Source organism: Sinohyriopsis cumingii, chromosome 7 (assembly GCF_028554795.1).
Source record: "Sinohyriopsis cumingii isolate HCF-2022 chromosome 7, ASM2855479v2, whole genome shotgun sequence".
Taxonomy (NCBI): Eukaryota; Metazoa; Mollusca; class Bivalvia; order Unionida; family Unionidae; genus Sinohyriopsis; species Sinohyriopsis cumingii.
This window is the reverse complement of record NC_142967.1, coordinates 135,285,137-135,301,962: the sequence shown is the minus strand read 5'-3', so window position 1 is coordinate 135,301,962 and position 16,826 is coordinate 135,285,137.

The window sequence follows — 16,826 nt, the reverse complement described above, 5'->3', positions numbered from 1 at the left end:
AATGGATATTGACAAAGAAAATGGAGTTTACACCAGAACACTTCATACGATGTCTAGCTGGTCCTAAATTATAATTTATTGTGGTCATGATTTTATTAAAATATGTGTTATATTTAGAACCAGAAGTGTGTGACAGTTCATCAAAATAAAGTAGTTTCGGTACAGCAGACAACAATTTAAGGCGTGAAATCATATCGGCAACTCCTAGGTCGTAATGGTTGGCAGAATAGTGTTCATTAGGATTGTCCGTTATATCCCTGAGGAAAACAAAAACCAGCCTGAACTCGATGTGAATTGGGGAGAAGGTTTTGTAGCATTGGAATATACCAAATATCTGACGCTGTAATCAATGAAAACAACTTTCAAGTTGGCGATATTGTACTCCACGCTGTAATCTATTAACACATTCAAGATTTTCCAAAATCCGAGCGGTCTATGAATAAAAAATACAGGACGAAAAAGTACAAGCGTACTTAACCAGCTATAACCAATACCCATCCGTGAGCAAGAGTATAATAGTCTTCGCATCATTCAGGTGCACTGTGAGGTACTATCTTCCATTCTTGCACTGAGCGACAAGCTTGGGGTAGATAAAAGTTATTAATGCAAACACGTGTCATTTCAGCTGGGTAACAAGCATTCAAATGATATAGAGACCCCCATCCGAACATCTGCGAGTGGTATAATTTCTCTTTTATTGCAAGATATGTTTCCCCAGCTAAATTGTTGGATATAATTAGATCTTTTTTTTACTAATATCTACGAGCTAGAGTCTTTTTAATATTTACCTGAGGTCCAGAGTTTTTTTCTTCTTCATATCACCTTTTAACCATCCTCCCCACAGTACCTCCATCGGGGGGGGGGGGGCTGAGAGAAAGAATGAGAATTACTGTTTTACTTAGTCGAGAGAGAACTTATGTACCAATATAAATAAAACAATTCTCTCTGTGTAGGTAGGTAGGCAGGTATGTTGCTTAGACTTGTATGTACTAATATATATTTTAAAGTATTAAAGAAAATGTGCTTAATACAGGTTCATTACTTTTTTTGTGGCCAGTAGAGCGTCAGTCTATTCGAGGGACTCTTCTTCTGTGTATTATTTAGGCCGCCCTATGTGATAGCAGATCGTGCTTATTTGTACGAACGTGAAAGCTGTATATGCCAGAATGCTTTCTGTTGAGCGGCGTTCAAGAAGTTAGATTTTAATCTGTTTTAGTTCTGTTTTGTTTTGTTTTGTAACTGTGATCATATTTGATGGCAGGTTGTTATCATTTGAATAAACGTGAAAGACCGTCATGCAGGGATGCTTTCTCTCACGTTTGCTCAAATTCTGTTTGATGGACGATGGACAACGGATCATGCAATAATCTCACTTGGCCTTGTGATCAGGTGAGTTTAAAACCATATTTAATTTACTGATATATCACTATTTACATGATAGACATATATGCAGTCACATGAGTTTTGCATGATGGGCATATATGCATTCACACGAGTTTGGCATGATGGGCATATATACATTCACACGAGTTTGGCATGATGGGCATATATGCATTCACACGAGTTTGGCATGATGGGCATATATGCATTCACATGTAGTTTAGCGTGATGGGCATATATGCATTCACAAAATCGTCAAGAACGTCAAGAATCTCAGGTAGAATTTGCTTCAGATAAAAAACAATTATATTAACCTATTACATAAGTAACTGAAGAAGCTGCAGCGGTTACTAAAAGTCTTCGTAAAACGTTAGAACAGACTGCTAAATATACTAAGAAAACAAAAAGACTTTTACAAAAACTTCCAGCCGCAATAGTTGCCGCTCAGCCTCCTCCTGCTGAAGGTGGAGATGAAGATGAAAAAGAACCAGAAAAGATATAAATAAAGAAAGGAAGGAAATTAGTTAATTTTAAGGAAAAATTTACTGAGGAAGGTATACAAGTAATAAAAAAGATTGACATGCGTGAACTAGGAGCTTTTGCTGCCGGAACTTATGCTCACAGACACATATATTTAAAACCCGAATATATCGGTAATGTAGGTCGTATAGCATGGCAGAATTCGATTTTTTTTTGGTATACATCAGAATCGTAATCAGGGATACAACTGATATTTTATATACAACTTATACTAATTAAATAAGACAATATCACGTAAGACTTGCAGAAGAAGGAGAAAAACCAGCACAAAAAAAGACAATGAAGAAAAAACCTGAGCAAAAACCTTCCTATCAGCTTCCTCCACCGCAGCAACAAATAGAGCGAGAACAATCAGAACCACAACCTCCTTCACGAATTACTCGGTCACAATCAAAACCTCATGAGCAAAAACCCGGTGCTTATAGAAATATATTTAATTTTAAAAAAAATCATAGAACATTTGATAATCGAACATTATCAGCAAATATTGCTGATTTTTTGTGTAAATAGAAAAATATATTTGAAAGACGAATTTGTTGAACTGGTTGAACCTGAAAAATGGATTGCTGCCGCCCATAAAAATCGAGATTCTTTAAATACTTCTAGTCAGGAATTTATTAACGTTAAGCCAGGAGTAATGAATCGTAGAGAGAGGGAATATGAAAAACTAGCTAAAGAAACAAATAGGGCTGTTGAAGAACTTAAACAGCAATATAGTGACCCTGATGAAATTTACGAACCTAAGTCAGGTGCTACTGGAAGTGGTTTTTACTTAACTACGCCAGGAGGAACTGGTCTTATTGCTTGTCCTAACAATATTCTTTCTGACGTAGATAGATTAAAAAGTCTGATTGGAGGAAAACGTGCTGGAAATAATTCGCCGGAAATCATTAATGAAATATTTGATATTTGTCGAAGATCATTTACTGGCGGCATTATGGATATCGATGTTTATCTTTCTCTCATTGATGAAATTGCTGACGATTATCACAGTGGTTAGATAAATAAGTAATAAATAAAATGATTATACATCATGCTCAACGTGGACCAATTATGGTTAGAGTAGTATATTCACGATTACCAACTTACACAGCGATCTACGGAGGTGGACTCGGTGATGTTGTTCAGGGTCTATTTAAAAGAATAACCCCAAAAGCAATACCGATTGTAAAACAATTGGGGATGAAGGCTATTGTATCTGTTTATGAAAAAAATCCATTCGCTATTGGTACTCTTGCCTGTAAAGCGTTCTGGACCATCAAGGATAGACTAGCACGGTTAATTAGACGAAAACCACAACCAGTAAAATTACCCAGTACTGAAGTTATGCCTGCAAATGTTGTTCTTGTTGTTGTTATAGGGTTTAACGCCATATGTCAGCACAATATAGGCTATACATGGCGGCCAGTATAAATGGTGGAGGAAGAACCCGGGAAAACCCCAGAAAGAACCACCGACCCACGAGAAGCTACCAGCAAGCTTTCTCACATATCCACATTGGCCGAGCGCGATATTCCCACGCAGACAGGTGAGATGGCAGTGATCCGTGACCGAGAGCGCTTTAGACCACTCGGCCACTCGTCCCCCCACCTTGCAAAGGTCAGTAAAATAATAAATCAAGCTGCAAATAAAAAACTATCAGAGTTGGCTGGTGTTCCCATATCAGAAAAATAAAATGAAAAAAATATAATAGCAAGTTTAATATCAGGAAGTGGTCTTCGTGTTAGACGATAACAATTATAACAATAATGTTCAAACGTGTATCCGATCCAGCGTTCGATATGGACGAGCAAGTTCTGAAGAATGAATCTATACGCGATTATCAATTTTATTCTTACGACGCACAACAACCAGATCGGCGTGGTCGAATTAAATTACAAGTTCAAGATACAAGCATATATTTCTTATGTACTGAAGCATTTATTGAAGTAAAAGGGAAAATTTTGCAGGATGATGGTGAAGTACTTGAATTAGGTCAAACTCACGGTTTTGTTAACAATGGTATTATGGCTTTGTTTGACAGCGCCACGTACATGATTGACGGAAGAAATATTGAAATGATTAAAAAAGACGACGTTGTTACAACAATACTTGGTCTTGCATGATATTCAGATGATTATAAAAGATCAGCTGGCCCATCAATGATGTTTACTAAAGATACATTTAATTATCCTGAACACGTCAGGGAAGTTGAGGGTAATGTCAGTGACGCTGCAGGAGCTGAAGCTATACCTGTAATTGTAGCAATCAATGCAAATCACAACTTAGGCTTTGCTGCACGTCGATCAGTGTTAAATGATGAAGAAGCTCTTTCATGTGCAGTTCCACTATCTCATATCTTCGGATTTGTAGAAATGTTAGAAAACTTATTTTTGGAGCTTAACATACATTTGTACTCGTAAGAAAAGCTACTGACAATGATACGATCTAGCGTCCTGCTGCCGGACATAATTGCATGCTAAGACTAACAAAACTCTCACTGTGGATGCTAATAATGACTCGAACAATTGCTGAAGAACAAAAATTACTTTCTTTTATGGATTCAGGTGGTAAATCATTGTTATCATGGTTGACAATTACCACAGATAGCGTTCAAAGTGTTGTTAATGGTTTATGTAAATGGCAACTAGCATCACAACAAGGAGTTTCTGCGCCGAGGCATATATTTATTGCTTTACAAAATACTGATCTATTAAATTGACAAAAACATAGTCATATGATATTTGACAAACTTGCAGTTAGTGAAGTTTCTTTACGGATAAATGGGCATCAAGAACCATCTGAAGATATAATAATAAATTTTGACCGAAATCATGTAGCACGTGCATATTATCGTTTGATGACATTTATGAGACGTGATCAAAATATAGATATTGGTGTGCAGATATCTCAGCGGGATTTTACAACTCTGTATCCGATCTATTACTTTTCATTGGATCATCTTGATTTAGCTAGACAATCTGTCGTTGATATTCACTTTCGAGCTCGAGCAAACGTATTACCCGCTGGTGGTGTTACAGAGCAGTTGCAGTTATTCTTTCAGATAAATCAATGATACTTGAAGGTGCTGGTGGACGAATGAGAGTTATTGACGCACCAGTAGAAAACATGTAATTAAATCGCTCATGATATTATAAAAATGTATAGTCACGTTAATGTCACTCTGACTTCCGGTCAGGTGAAAAAATTACAATCAAAACTTGCAAGTAAATTCGGAACAAAAATATCACTAAAACAGGATCAAATTTCTGGTGGTGGTCCAAACAAATTATCATTAACCAAGACTGAACTCAAACATTTCAATAATCCTTTAAAATCAAAAACCGGGCTTCAACTTCACCTTTCTCCGAACGCTATTAAAGACTCAATTAAAAGAGGTGGTACATTTCCACTTTTTCAGATTTACCGGCATTATTAGCATCTGAAGCTCCAACTATTGCAAAAATAGCTGCACTTGGTGTTTTAAGCGGTACTGCCGGAAAGGTTGGTAGCATGTTTGTAGATAAAATAACAGGAAAAGGATATAAAAAAGGGAAGAGTTCTAAGATTACTGGGAACCCCTCATCGTTACGGAAAAGGTCTGAGACTTTCAGGAACACTTCGCTAATTTTGCCTATGTCAAATTTTGATTTACTCGATGCTGCTAAAAAATTAAATATAAAAATTTTGAGAGGTGTTTTTATGCATGACCAATTACCAAAACAACCAAACAATTTTGAAACAGGAATTATTAATCTTGATAATAGTTCTGGTCCAGGAACTCAATGGATTGCATACGCAATTGATCCACGTAGAATCGTTTATTTCGATTCGTATGGGTTGGCTCCACCAATTGAATTTTCAAAGTATACAAACACAATAAAAATATTCCAGTCTGTTATTTATCATTACCAACACAAACACTAACTGATCCGTCAATATGTGGTCGTGAAGTAATTAATGTACTCAGTGCTATATCAAAATCAACATTACCACCTCATAAAGTCGTGCACGAGTATACAAGTAACCGCGTCGTTTTAAACAATAATTAAAGTATAATGGTTGATATTTACGGAAGATCTTCTCTTAGTGGTACCACTAAGGGGAAAAAAATGATGACATTGATTTGTCAAATTACGCAACTAAAGATGAACTTGCCGATATTATGAACCTCTCTGAAGTTGACCGAGATGAGGTCGTTATTTTTCAGGATAAATACGATGTTTTAAAGACGAGCAACATCAAATGGAATGAGATAGTTCGTAGAGTTCTTGGTGCTACTATGGATAACATTCCGGTATTTACTAATGACGGTAAAATCAGAGACTCGAGTATATTAATCGTAACTATTAAAAATGAAATTACAAAAAGTGTTGCTAATCATTTAAACTCAACCGGTGATATAATGACAGATGAACTCAGCATGAACGGAAATAAAATAGTTGTTTTAAGAGATCCAACATCTGATGAAGATGCGGCAACACAAAATATGTAGACGCTGGCTATAATACAGTAGATACTAACTTATCCACGCTACAAGCTGAGTATGACGTTCACGTAAATATCTTTTTAAATACTCGTAGAAATTTTCAAAAACTTAATAAAATCGCCGATGATTTCTTTGGCATCCCGTTGACTGCTGACGTAAAACTCAGCGAAATTAAAACGGCTATATCAGAAATTGAAACGAACAGAAAAAAACTAGAAGATGTTATAAGTGGGATTCCTGATATCGTTACAAAATTGAACTGATTAAACTCCCCTCAAGCAGATTACCAACATAGTATACGCAGTAGCGTCTGACCAAGCATTATGGTCACCAGTCAATAAAACTTTCAGTACTTGGTGGTGTAACATTTACAATATCAACCACGATTTCACGGCGTTATCCACTGACTGGATCTCCTGGATTTATGTTAGTAATATTAGATCTAAACGACGAGGTAACATTTACTGTGGAACCCGAAGAAGAAAAAAACTCGGCTTGATTTATTATTGGTGCCTTGAATTGGTGCTAAATTCCTACCTAATTAAAATACAATGAGTATTCCGATCAACGTTCAACATGATGTTGCAGCGCAACATTATAGATATAATCAAGCACGTGAATGGCAAACAAAATTAAAAGATATCGTTAACGGGTATATAGTAAAAGTAAAGAAATATTGCAGACGTGTAGTTATTGTTGATATAATTGTTTATTCAGCGTCTGCTGTTATTGCTGGAACCGGCGTATTATCAACAATAACAATGATGACACGAGCAGTTGTGACAATTTTTGTTTCAACTGCATCAACGATTGCCGGTATTCTTAATATCATTGCAAAAATATATGTACGTGCACAAATGCAAAATTTTATGATTATATAATACAATTGCACACAGCGACGTTAGCATATTCCAAATTATCCTCGTTATTATCAACGAGCCTTAGTGATGGGAAAATATCAGATTGTGAGTTCACGGAGATGATAAAAATCTTCAAAGAAGCATAGACAGTGAGCGATTTAGAAAATCAGGATTTAAATAATTATGTCAACTCCACTAACATCTCCAAACGAACTACTTCAACAAATTGTAACGAACACAACTCCGTCAAAAACTACGATGATATTAGTGAGCTCAACTAATCCAGAATTTAGTGTTAACTTTCCAACTGCGATTCCAGTGAAACAAATCGCACTAGCACAATTACGAGTATATTACAGCTGTCCAAATATCAGATCAAAATCATTCGGTGGATTACAGGCAAATAATTCGCTTGTATTTGCAAATAAAAATAAACCAGATGAAACCCCGACTAGTTAGTTCTTTCTATTCCAACAGGTAATTATCAAATCGACCAAATCAATGATGAATTTCAGCGCAGAATCAAATCTATAGCCTAAAAAGAAGCAAAAATAGCTATAACAGTCCACGAACCAACATTATCGGCTGCAATTGAAATATATTCTCCAGATTACTGTGTAGATATATATCAGTCATCAGTTAGATCTGTTTTACGTTGGCTGAAATTCCAACAGAGTATCATGGACCACTAGAACCAAAGTTAAATTAATTTTTAACAAATGAGAATTTTTTTATAACAACTCCAGAATATCGAGATGGATATCCGTGGAGTCCCTATACAGATCATCGTATTAAACTGTCTGATGGTAGAATATTTCCTAAAACACCGTTGTCAATAACAGTTTTAGATGAAAACACTTCCGATCATATTATTTATGACAGAGATTTTAGATCATTGGCTGATAAAATTAAAACTGAACAACATATAACTACATTCACGACATTAGTGCAATTATTTAAAAATTATATCCTGGAGTATCCTAATAACGATCTAAGAAAGAAAATTACTGAAGCGATACAACATTTCAATCAAATTGTATCGGATCTTGAATTTGCTAATCGAGCTAATATTGAGATAATAAATGCTAGTACTTATCATATCGGAGATATAAAAAAGATAACAAGTGATGTGATGTGATGTGATTTTGATTTTTAACGTAGGTTTAACAATTTTTCAGTCATATCGCTACGATGTCTGCAATGTGGCAGTTTATAGTGATGTCTAGCACTGGGGCATCATGCCGCAGACACGTAGCATGATGTCCCACCCAGTCACATTATCCTGACACCAGGCCGACCAGTCCTAACGCTAACCTCTTAATGCTGAACGCCAAGCGGGGCAGCTGTTAGTACCATTTTTTAAGTCTCTGGTATGACTCGGCCGGGGATCGAACCCACGACCTCCCGCATCCGAGGCGGACGCTCTAACCACTAGGCCACCGGAGCGGTAAAAAATAACAAGTATCAGGCAGTTATACATTAATCACTATAAAATAGCTGAAGCGAATTTCTTAAAATATGTGCTACCAGAATTTGAAACCGATGATCTAAAAAAAAGACTTAACGATATTATCAACGAAAACTTTCCTAAAATATTCGAATCATGGAGAAAAATAGCCCCATTATCATCTTTTCTAAGACATAACAATAATCCGTATGGTGAATGTCGTCATATTTCACCAGGAATCGTTGATATAACTTCAACTATTGCAGTCAATCTTGTATGCGATGTAATTGATTGTAGCTATCAACTAGATCTTCAAAAATCAAATTAGGCTCAGCAAGGATATATTTTATATACATTTACTCCGCAAGTACCTCCTGGATATTTGATTGTACAAGAACCTATTAATCCTGTTTATCTACGTTGTCATAATCCGTTATTATCAAGAATAAATTCAAAACTTACTAACCAATCCGGACACTTCATTAACCTGCGTGGAGAATTTCTTAATATAAATTTATCCGTAAGATCTTAACGATTTTCAACCTCAGCGTGAAATCAGATTCATTTTATTCTGATGACAAAATTATTTTTGAAAATAAAATTGTCGAGGAAAATCTTTCAGATTTCGTAATTCTTGAGGTTGAAAACCCCAGGGAATCTCTAATTGATTTATATAAAAATCAATAATTTTTCCAGAAATTCCTGTATAATACACCTAAAAATGATGTTTTTCGTGTGTTTTTGACAGTTTTTGGACGTTAAAAATAGAGAATTTATCGAAAAATGGTGAAAACCAATTAGACAATCGCTGGGGTTTTCACCCTCCAGAATTTCTAAATCTGATAAATTTTCCTTGACAAAAATGACTAAAATGGGTGGAAAAAAAAACGATGAATTTTGACTACTTTTCATGAAAAAATAAAAAATTTTAACAAATTCAGAAAAAATAGAATATTTCAGAAAAAAAATCATTATAATAGAAATATTGTCCGTAGATTTTTTTATCATAAAGATATTTTTGCAGAGTGTTTTACAAGTAATTAAAATCATTAGGTATGTTATATAATGTATCAATATGTGAGAGTTTTCATACATGACAAGGAGGATGTACTTGAAAACGCCATCAGAGCAATAATGACACAGTCTACAGTCAATATAGAACAATTTAGTGTTAATATAGCTATTGATGAATACGGCAACGAAGACTTTTTATTGAACCAGGAACAATTAAATCATCTGCGGCGAGAACATATGTCTATGATCACGTGTGATAGAGATCAGATTCTGAATCATGCACATTCCTGTATTAAATTTGATCAACTTAAAAAATATTGTCTAATTCTCAATAAAAAATCTGACGGTATATTATCGAAAAAATAAAAAAATAAAAAAATATATTATAACAGATTATTTTTATTTATACTGATTCTCGGGTAGAATAAAAGCCAGAGGATAATTAACCACGACATTGCCGTCACTTTCATTTTCATTAGTGACGTTGTCATTTTCACTGTTTTCACTTTCACTTTAAAAATTCTCGTTACTATTTTCGCTTTCACAATCTGACATATATTTTTTAATTGTCTCACACCGTGCCAATACTTTTCTTCGTTTCGTATTCGTGAACTAATTTTGATCTAACTTTTTATATCACGCTTGAGAGGAATACGAATTTTTTAACATCCATATATTTTACAGTAGCCAAAGATTGGAACATGTCTGTTGTATAATTTTCATGAGCCTATATTCAGATGGTAGTGTATATTTATCTTCAAATTTACGCGCTTGCAGTGACTCAAAATCAGAAATAAATTTCTCTGGATCAAGTTGAATTATTATGCCGTCTTTTTTAATTTTTTATTGCATAAATAATATCATTAATATTTTCAAAATTCATTTTATTATATATATATATATATATATATATATATATATATATATATATATATATATATATATATATATATATATATATATATATATATATATATATATATATGTATATGTATATGTATATATATATATATATATATATATATATATATATATATATATATATATATATATATATATATATATATATATATTGTATTTTTAACAAAAGATAAATAGTAGCATGGTGAGCGGTTATCATTCATGGGGTCCTTTTATTGCCCTTTGTCCCTTCGATAGGGTCCTTTTTTGAGACCTTTCTTATGACCTTCTCGGCACCCCACGAGGCTTTTCTTTTTGGCCGACGTTCTTTCTGACTGTTTTTGTGGGGTAATCTTCAGTGAGGTTTAGAACACATCACGCTACGGTTTATTTTTGGAGGAGCCACAAATTCTGTTATAAAAATCCCCCAGCGAATCTTGAAAACGAAACAAAGTTTAGAATATTCATAAAGTTGTCTATGCCTTTCACACACCCAATATGAAACCCCGGGAAGAGTGCAAAACGGCACTCACCACGCTGTTCGACTTGGTGAGGGTGTACATGAAACGCTTTCGGGCTGGCGGTGACATCTTTCTGTATAATCGGTACAGTCGACAGTATGCCGGTCACGAGATTCGAACCCTGATCACCAAGATGAGAATCAGACACGCTACCACTGCGCCATGTTCCAATCTTACTGGTAAATGTTTCAGAAATTATAAAGTTACCTATGCTGGGTTGCTACAGTACTGAGTAAAATTACAGGGTGGATTTATTTTCTATTTTCCAAAACTGTATAAATTATATATATATATATATATATATATATATATATATATATATATATATATATATATATATATATATATATATATATATATATATATATATATATATATATATATATATATATATATATATATATATATATATATATATATATATATATATATATATATATCTGCCAGGTTTGAAAAATATATATGTCTGCGTAACAGATTTAAAAATAACTTTGTTGTATTGAACATGTAGCTCTGCCTTGATTTCGTTTGTAAGTTAGAGACCAATTATTAACCTTCTACTAATTTGGACTATTATACAATTATGTTACTTCACTGATATTAATTATGATACAGATGGTTAATTAATTAATTACTATAACACAATGAATTACGATCTACGCAGAAATATATACTACATGGTTATCTCTTTTTCCAGATCATTTACATAAAAAGGGAGGTAACTGTTAAATTACTCTGTCAAGGAGGCAAGAGTTATCTTCCTTAAATAATACTAAAATTTGCTTTAGATATCGGAAAAAATAATTATCCAATCTCGATATTCTCGTGACTGGGGAAAGTGCACTAAATATATATATCTTATAGTAATTTGGTACATTTTCACCATCGACGATAGAAGCTTCAGAATGGATAAAATAACTGTTCTATCTTGGCATTTTACTCAACACAAAAATATATCTTGTGTTTGGCGAAACGAGGGATTTATATATATCTATATATGTAATTTTCCCCGTTTCGCCAAAAAATGAAAGAGGCCTCAGAATAACAAAATACTTATTCTATTTTAATTATTTTGACAATGATTATATGATGATACAAGTAAAAGAAATTAAATAAATAGATAATAATGTAATATTGTGTAATAATAAGCGGGATAACTACTTAATTACCTATACCAGAGATATCTTAGCCTGACAGTTATCTCCCTTCAAGAAAAACGAAAAACTATTTTTGTTTACACTTTTTCGAAAAAGCCAATTGGTAATATTGTTTGCGACTAAATGTATAGAACTCGGTACAATATTAAAATATTTACCAGCTGCACTCATTGATTGAAATATTATTTCTTCGCCAGTCTCTACATTTGTAGATACAACTGATCTTGCAATTTTTGAATATTTGCCAGTATTTCCAAGTCTGTTGTTCTGGCTTTGTGTGATATCTCTCAGATTGATTAAATTATTATGGATTTTTATACCGTTGATATGATCGATCACAAGACCGTCTTCGATTAATCCATTGAAACATTCGTAGACAAAGATATGCTTTATTTTTCCCGGTACTGAATATGAGATAACCAGCATTAATGACACGACCGACTGTGGTTTTTAGTTTACAGTGCTTGATTACACCATCACGAGATGCTTCGTAATTCGTTATGATATAATGCTTTACAAATTGTTTTTGGTCCATCTATATACATTATCATTTGTTTAATTCATTATTTGTCTAAATAATTACTTTGAAAATCTTGTCAAATAATCTTCTACACTTTTTATAACTTTGTCACTGTCATTATTTTTTAAAATCATAATATTTTTTCAGCTTTCTGTATTTTTTACCACCACAACGCACGCACAACCGCGTTTGTCCTCTAACTCCAACACAGAATTTCAAACACGGTTTTTGTCCGAGACTTCCATTACGAACGCTTTGTAAATGATGTCTGCAGAAATCGTTTATGCAGACTTTGTTACTAGGAGTCGAAGAGAACCTATTATTAACCACTTGCATTGGTCCTTTGTTTGAATCAATATATATATAATATTTGAATTTAGATATTTGTCTTAATTAGTAATGGATGAATTCGAGAGATTACCCACGATTAAGCTTTCTAAAGGTAAATTTAGTCTTGACAGAATATCCCATGACTTACCGATAAAAGCCCTGGTTGATCCGACAAATAAACCCTTGATTAATAAAATTCATGACGCCAAGAAAGAATTTCTTAAAGATGGCGCCTCTGATGTGTGGTCAACATTTAAAATCATACGCAATAACAAAGTTGTCGATGCTACGATGAACGACAAACGAGCGGCAACGATCATTAATTATCTCGACAATCGAAGATATTCTGTCAGAGTAGAGTTAGTTGTTTAAGCAGAAACAGACAATAATACTTGGTTTATCCGTGACAAATATGATCCTGTTCTTTATAATGAATAAATTGTCATACTGAGTAAAAATTCCAAACCAGAAATGTTGACTGGTATTGACGAACTGTATTATAAAAGAGCGTATCCTGTAATAGCAGTTATATACACGTTATATCCGATAAATGATAAACCCAGCGTTAATAATTTAAAACCAATGAAATTTTCAAGGCTAAGTTGTGTAGTCGAACGAATAACGGAACGTTTTACCGTTTCGACTCGTGGAAACGGTCTAACGGATAAAAGGCGTAAAATAATAAACGAGTGGGGAGAAATAGTTATTGATACTGGAGCGTCTCTCAAAGATGTCGCTGAGCTTGGAAAGAAATTAAAATCTTGCGTTATAATATACCGATGATGTTGAACAATTGCTCAGTAATTGTTTTGCGATTCCCTTAGTTGTGGCTCATTTTGCTACAGAGAAAATTTCGTGGAAACCAACTCGGTTCGATTTTCTCAATGATATAATATCGAGTTGTGTCGAATACGGACACGGTGGATTATGGAATAGTAAATACGATCATAAAGATGTTATCTCGGTTGATATGGTTGCATGTTATCCCGGAATTTTTCTTGGAATGGGAGAATGTTCTAAGTATTTTAAACGATTTGGTCATCCCACACACGACATGACCAGAGTATCGATAAACTGACCATTACCGGATTTTGACTTGACTTGATTCGCTTGTATCGAGTCATTTAAGTTTGCCGAAAATCCTCATCCAGTTTGTTATGTCTGGTTTGGCAAACATTTTTCTGAAAAAATGTGGGTACCAACAGTATTATTACGGTATATGCTCGATGTAAAAATACTGATATTTCTGACAGTAAGTGAAGCAATTATATCATATCGTCCGCAGAAAGAAGTTTGGTTACCAAAACAAAAGAAATATTCTGATGATGAAAATCCTGATATAACCTATTACGAAAATAAAATCGCAAAAGATCTCAGCAGAAAAATAATCGATAATTTTACCCAGGGAGGATCTTATGATCATAAGCGACATTGTACAAGATTGATTAAAGACGATGCTGAGTTAGATTTTATAATTGCTGATACAACGAAAAAAAATACGTTTTAAGTCGAAGTAATGTTAACTTATCGGACGGAACTAAATTAGGTACAATTGTGGTTTATACTGATGGTAATGACCGCAGTTTACTCATTTAAGATCTTCAATGCTCGCTTACTTTTCGATAAATCTATTATCGATGATAAATAGGGTTTCTAAGTTTGATGTCAGAGTCGCTACGGATTCATTTTATATCAATAAAAAATATTCTGGATTGTTGGAAAAATTGAATATTGGCACTTATGCATCATGGGGCAAATGGAGAATAAAACAAGAAAATATACTTAATTATTCTGAATTCGCTGATGTTGAAATCAAACATATTTATTACAAAAATGATCAAATATCAAAATTGTCATCAGCACCGGCAGTGTATGATCCTGTAGCTAGACATAAAACAGTTTATCTCAATGGATCCAGTAGTTCTGGTAAAACAACTAGTGTGATTGAAATATTTCGGAATTTTGATATGGTTGTTTCAACCCCTACACACAGACTCGCAAGAGAAATGAGAGAAAAAATATTGAATCATGCACTTATCATAACTTCTTTCGATGGAGAGGAAATAAATGGACTCCTGAACGAATGGGAGAGAAATATATTCCAAAGATAATTGTTTGGGATGAAATTTGCACTGTATCATTAGAAACGCTAAAAAGATTTCTTGATTGGTTATTGACAAAAAATACTGCTGTGATAATGTGCGGCGATCATGGTCAACCGCCACCTTTTGATGGATTGTCTCCACACGAATGGCTAAAAGCATTTGTTGATTATTATGAAGAAATAACTGATGATCATAGAGCACTTGATCCATAATTAAGAGAGGTTACGAAATTAATCAGACTACAACCGAATAAAAGTCAAGGTGAAATAATGCGTGAAATAATTTTTGAACCTCCTATTAACAATTTGTGGAATTTGTGGAGGCTAAATGATTTGATAGTGGAGAGTAGAAAGCTACTTCAACAACAATTATTTATGTCACATAAAGAAACATTTTCAAATCTACCCATACCACTATGTTATCGACCAGTTGATACGCGACTGCAGATTATCGACGTTGATATACCAGGATCGTCAGAAAAACAAAATCTTGTATTAAATGATTTTGTTTTCGTTGATGTCAGTGTTGTTGAGGATGCGCTAAAAATGGACAAATCTCCGTGGACGCTAGGATACATGATGACGATTCATTCATCTCAGGGGTTAACTATTTCTGATACTCGAGTTTAGATCGTCGATGATTTTATCGAATGGTCAAATTTAGTTTATCTCGCAGTGTCTAGAGTTAGAAAAATATCTCAGTTGCTGAGAATTGTTATGGACTTCACAGAAACCATTGCGACAGCAACAAAGATGTTGTTGGCGATGTTATTGACAATGATATAATAAGAAAAAAAAATTAGTTTTAAACAATGTGACAAAAATATAAACACGACTTTTATCTCGATGATGAATTTATCATGACGCTGAAACATAAAAAGAATAAACATTGTGCGAGCTGTAACACAGTAATGTTGTGGAACAATATTCTTAATAATCCAAGACAATTTACCGTAGACAGAATTAATAGTAAGTTTGGTCATACACGCGAAAATGTAAGCTGACCTGTCTTGAATGCAATCGTCGTCGATGTCCTAGTTTACAAAATTGAATGTGGTGGTAATTGTGTGTCTTCAGGAATTACTTGTAATTGCTCGCGTATAAATCCACGTTGAGGAGCAGTTGAATCTGATCTGTAGATTGCAGGTCTACCAGTAGATCATACCACGCTGGAAATTGTATGTGTCGTAATACTCCAAATAGGATCAATCGCTCCTTTTTTACCGCCTTCAAGTTCACCAGGTTCATATAAATACCTGACAGTCACATTACCTAATAGTGGTTGTTTTGAAAAGTCATGTCGCTGTATTGGGATATGGGTTTTTTTTGTAATCGCATTAACGGGTTTCGTAGAAGTTGCACGAGTTTTTTCATTATTTAATGCAGCTATGACACTTGGCAATCTTGCAACCCATTCACGAGATCTCGTATCTTTCTGAATTATTTCCTTTGCGTATTGATATCCAAATAACCGCTCAGCAAGTGTTCGATTAAATCGTTCAACAATTGCCTGATCACGATGAATTGCGTTACGTCTTCGTCTGATTTCGACATTATATTTTTTCATCAGAGATGATAATACACA